The sequence below is a fragment of the Amphibalanus amphitrite genome, unplaced genomic scaffold (genome assembly GCF_019059575.1).
Source record: "Amphibalanus amphitrite isolate SeventyFive unplaced genomic scaffold, NRLGWU_Aamphi_draft 000599F_arrow, whole genome shotgun sequence".
In the NCBI taxonomy this organism is placed as follows: domain Eukaryota; kingdom Metazoa; phylum Arthropoda; class Thecostraca; order Balanomorpha; family Balanidae; genus Amphibalanus; species Amphibalanus amphitrite.
Window position 1 is genome coordinate 206,058 of NW_024882093.1, and position 6,000 is coordinate 212,057.

Below are 6,000 nucleotides of genomic sequence, written 5' to 3' on the forward strand. Positions count from 1 at the left end.
CCTCGTTTGAAAACGAGGGCAAAACCAGCAGATCGGTACGCCGATTAGGCTCCTTAGCAGGAATTGCCTGGTAACCCAACCAGCTAGCGCCTGCTATTGCTGCCCAGTAGTAATACTAGCTCAATTGCGTCACCCCCCCCCCCCCTCCTTCTCCCCAGCCGCCCCTCCGACTGGTGGACGACCCGGCCAACGACAGCCACGACAGCGTGCCAGCCACGTTACAAAAAAAAAACATACACAAAAATAACGTTTATTACTTATTAGCATACGATACAAAATATCTAAATATATACATATTACAATATCATAGCGGAGTGGTGCAAAAGCTGATTCGAGTCACCACCAATAACATTCACAAAATAATACGGTTGCATGAGACACGATCGGGCACTTCCACGGGCTTTGACGCAACGGCACTTACAACAGGCGAGTGAGCAAGTTGATCCTGCCATGCCAGGTACATTGTGCACTGTGCAGTCCATCAAATATTTGCCATACTTTGCAGATTCAAGCAAGTTTTTTTTTTCTGGGCGAGGCTTACCAACAGAAATATCGCTGGCTTCCGGTATACCTTCATGCCTCAGTCTCCCACAGCTTTAAGCAACTCTGCAAACAGAAAAGAAAATTAACTACTGATTTTAAAATATCAGTGAGGATGGCTTTATTATCTACATCAACTGACTTTTGTATAAGATAAATCAATGTGAGGCAATATATGTAGCTTACACATTTGGAAAAAAAAAGGCTAGACAGCAACTGAAAGAAAGTCCGTCTTCCAACAGTCGGAATTCAAACGAAACAGTGGCCCACAACGGTCAAGGGGTGAATTCTATGACGCAACATGTGTTCAGAATATTACAAAATAAATAAAATGTCCCCCATTGCTACGTAAATATCATACAATATAACGTACCTTCGAAATATCCCAGCCCGAGAACTTCACAACGCACCGTGCCACAACACAACCGCACCAACCGCCGGCAGCCGCAGAACTGAACAATGGCGGCCGGAAATGACGGCCCCGCGCCGGAAGTGAAGGACGCGTTTTAGAAGCAGTCTCAGACTCGTCGATGCTCACCGTAGCAGGGATTTATGAGGCACTACCGAATCAAAGTCGTTTCGCCTCATTCGGCAACACGAAAACCCTACCAGGACTAGTCCGATGATGAGTTTCCGACTAGGTGGCGTGTGCGCAGGATTATATTTAAAGCACGTGCAGGGCGGTGCCTCATTAGCCGACATAATAATAATATGACACGATAATGAAACACGCATGTAACTAGCATGCAACAAGCTTCTGGCGGATTTAATTATGAGACTATGCGTAGTTTTCCGACACAGCGCGAAATCTGTTGATAAGCAGGAAGGGGTGTTAGAGAAGCATTTAAGTTATTAGGTTACCGTTTGTAACCAATTGTTTCACGAGGCTACTCTTTAACTAACAACCCTCAGGCTGATAATGTCCCTATATATAACAGCAAGGTACAATGGACGACCGTGTAACCCACTCCTTGTCATAGAATTGGCTCGTGACATTTTTTACAGTGTTCAGTTTTCTCACCGGATTTAGGCCACTTATTTTTCATCACTGCCAGGGCCTCGTCTAAGAGATTTTCACTGGGGGGGGGGGCCAGAGACTCGAGGAGCCAAACCTAGGGTACCCCAAATTCAGTTTTCTCACCGGATTTAGGCCACTTATTTTTCATCACTGCCCTGAAAACTGATGAACTTTTTTTAACGCTAAATAAAAAAAAAATATAGTAGACCATCCGACTCATGCCTCTGCACTAGCTTATAACCCCCTCACATTGCCCCACCAGACAGTAATAATGATACAAAGAATGAAACCTTAGTTTTGGACCCGCTACACCTTTTTTAAGTCGGTCATTTGTTTACGATTTCAGCCTCTCATGAATGCATTACTGTTCGTAGGAGTTCAAATTTAACGACTTATTCCCGTTTATCTAAGAATCTTGCTACCGTTATGGCTATAAGGGAGCCATCACACATTTGTATGCGCTCCTGCTCCTCTGTTCGTGCAAGGTAGAGTTAAGAACGTTGAAATCAAGGAAATCAAATATTTTCTGAGAATAATCGAGCGAAATGGACAATTGACGCCCTCGAATGACCTGAACATTGATCTTATCTTAGCAATTTATTACGACAACATCGGCTTCTAATGGGCCCCGCCGGCTTATGAGCGTCAGGTGCCGAGCTCTGATGGCCATTGCCAGCTTCTGGACCCACGTTGGCCTCTGGTAGCCCACACTGGTCTTTCCGGTCCCCAGAGACAGACCACCAGGCTGAGCTTACGATCACCCAGAATGGGAGCCTGCTTCATTACTATAAGGATCTACTCTTACCGCACACCGCGCGGTGACCGTCCAGCCAGAAGTTCGACGTCGCGTAGTGAGGACGACGATAGGTAGAAAGAAACAACAGATTGACGCCCCGAGGACAGAAACAACAGGAGAATACGTGAAAGAGAATATGCGGACATGGAGTTAGGCCGCCTGAAAACCCGAAATGTAGCTATTGCTGAGCGAAAAAAGCAATGGTATCAGGTAAACAAAATGAACACGTGAAAACAGTGAGAGGTAATCGGGTATATCAATGTGCTCTGCAATGCATTGCATCCATGTTTCGTTTACGCATTTGTTTTCATGTGCACTGATGCCTTGCAGTAAAAATTCGTTTGCCTTTTCGCTTTTGCCGGCCCCCCCAGTAGTGACATTTTTATCCTGACTGGGGGGGCCAGGCCGGTGACTGCGGGGGCTTGGCCCCCCCAGTTAACATGTTAGACGAGGCCTTGTTAAAACCTGTAGGTAGTAGTTGGATAAACGTGGACAAATTAGGCTCCGCCCACTTGTCCACAAAATGTTCCTTTGTACCCGACCTCTGTCCATGGAATGATAAAAAATTCTTCTTTGTTATTTGAAGAGATTTGTGCACTCCTTTGGCATCAAAGTGTGGCCCATACTTCATTTAATGTACCATAGTAATATCTAGGGTCTCCTGAAAGGGGTTAGGGAAATATGCATGTAATTCTAAATGTCCATAAAATAACAAAAAATGCTTATGTCCACAAAATGTAAGAATACCAGTATGAGTGAGTCACAAAGTTACGGAATTTCAAGGTCATTCGGAGAGCCCCTCCGATTTTCGTCAAAATTTGTATGCGGACACATTACATGCTCCTCATTACGAATATCATAAAAGCTAAGCTCGGCCCGCACTATTTCAAAAGTTAGAGATGTTTGAATTTCAGTGAGTTTCAAACGTCAGTAACTTTTGAAATAGTGCGGGCCGAGCTTAGCTTTTACTATATTCGTAATGAGGAGCATGTAATGTGTCCGCATACAAATTTTGACGAAAATCGGAGGGGCTCTCCGAATGACCTTGAAATTCCGTAACTTTGTGACTCCGTAACTTCGTAAATATGGCGGGCCGAGCTTAAATTTTGCGATATTCGTAATGAGGAGCGTCTGGAGTGTCCGTACACAAATTTTGACGGAAATCGTAGGGGCTCACCCAAATGACCTTGAAATTCAAACCTCCGTAACTTCGTAAATATGGCGGGCCGAGCTTAAATTTTGTGATATTCGTAATGAGGAGCATCTAGAGTGTCCGTACACAAATTTTGACGGAAATCGTAGGGGCTCTCCCGAATGACCTTGAAATTCAAACATCCGTAACTTCGTAAATATGGCGGGCCGAGCTTAGATTTTGGGTGCATCGTAATCAGGACGTTACGTACTATCCACTGACCAAGTTTGGTCCAAATCGTAGGGGCTCACCTGATTCCGAATCTTAGATTATAGATTAGGATTCACTTACATCTAACTTGACGACCGTGTGCCCACACGGGCGACTGAGTCCACTGTCCCGTGACATCGGACGGGTGCACGCTGAGACTTATCACAAACGGCGCCAGGAACACTCGGGGCGGGCGCCGCAGCACTGTGAAGAAGATGGTGATGGTACCGGCCACACCCGTTCACAGTACATTTTCTTCTCAGCTTGCAGTTGCGTGCGACGTGGCCAATCGCTAGGCACGAGAAGCTCGCTCGTGCCTGCGTGACAATGCACATTCGGTCGCTCAGACTCATGCGCAACAGCTCCTTACATGAGTCTAGCCCGTGGCCGCCGCCACAACAGCCACACGGGAGAGAAGGTGCCGACACGACAGCAGACACACCCGCCATACGGGATACAACAGCCTCCCCGGTCATTCTGTCCCCATCTCCATCTCTACTGTTGCTGCTGAGGCTGTCTTGACAGACGTCTCGGCGGTCATCCTGCACTGCACGCGCAGCCAGCGCCTGTCTCCGTAGCCATCTGTCTAAGTCGCCAAGAGTCGGCCGCACAGGTCTCTTTGCCAGAACTTCCTCTCCCCACTTCCAGGCGAGTGACAAAGGCAGCTTTGAGACGACTGCTGCGATATTGGAGGTGGCTGCGAGGTCAGCGTGGTAGCCCATCGACCGCAGCACGCTGACGGCGGCGTGCAGGGCGCGGGACAGCTCTGCTAGACCAGTCAGGCTGTGTTCCGTCACAGGAGGCAGCTGTAGCACCTGACGAATGCTGGACCTCACAACCGCTGTCGGATCACCAAACTGCTCCTGTAGCTCGCGGAGAGCTTCTCCGTAGAGGGAGCCGTCACACAGGAGGCCACTGACGGCGTCTCGTGCCGGCCCTTCGAGACACGTCTGAAGGTGAGTCAGTCGCTCTGCGTCAGACAGCTCGCTTCGATCGTGGACTAACGACTTGAACAGAGCGCTCCACCTGGGCCACTGCAGCGGGTCACCGTGAAACTTCTCCAGCGCCAGTCTCGGTAGAGGAGAGGGTGCTGCAGCCGTGCGCTGTCCCGGCTTAACCATCTCTGGGCTGGTGGAGGGAAGCAGCTGGTCGATCCAGGAGCCAAGCGGCGTTCTCTCCGGGGAGCAGGCCCGGCTCCCCAGCTCACTGATCCAGCGGCTGGTGCGATCGGCGGCAGTCACCGGTGCCGCGTCACACGGCGGCTGATGATCCGTGACAGCAGTGGGAGGCGGCTGTCCGGCTGCCGCGGTCGACTGCACTCTGGAGTCGCCGCCGCCACGCACACGCTCGTCATCACCATGGCCATCACTACCATCCCGCTCGTCTTGTTCAATGAGGTTCGCCTCCGCTTCGAGAAGCTCGACCTCATGAGCAAGCGCGGACTCTTTCAATCGCCTTTCAGCCTCCTGAAGCTGTCGCTCCAGCTCGCTTCGTTGTCGCTGCTGTGACAGACGAAGCTTGGCCAGCTCTGCCTCACGCCTTACCGTGGAACTTCTCGACGAAGCCGACACGGCACTGCGGGTTTTCAATGATTCCGTAGGCATTTTACATATTTACATTTTACATAGGTATACGTAGTCATCATACTCATCATCTTACACGTATATCATTCCAAAAAAGAATGAAATCCGGATCCATTAGAATTACTGATTACTAAAGATCCGGCCCGGAGGACCATGTTAATTGTTATAAAATTAAAATCTCTTTTGAGGCTGATGCATTGTATTTAAAAGGTATGCCCCGTCAAAATTAAAAACAAAATACACAATGTCTACATTTTTAGACAACAACAACTTTCTTTCGTTTTGTTCTACATTTCGAAATAAAATAAAACACGTGCTGCACGAACTCGGTAGCCTAGGGAGCCACCATATCGACAATACCCTATTATCAGGGGCGTCGCCACGGATTTTTGAGTGGGGGGGTCGGGTTTCCGGTCTTCGTCTTGATGGGTAGGGGTGTTTTTAGCCACACTTCCGGTTTTTTTTTCGTGTGCCCGGAGAAAACCCTCGGCGCGCAGCGCCGCGAAAGCAGCGGTATATCTTATTGTACATCAATTTTGCATCGTGCATAAAAATCAAGCAGAGGTCACTTGAGGTCAGGTCACAATGTCATGTCAAGTTCAGTTTTAATGCCTCTTAAAACTGCAATCTTGTCATTCCTATAGATTATCTCCTGACTCCT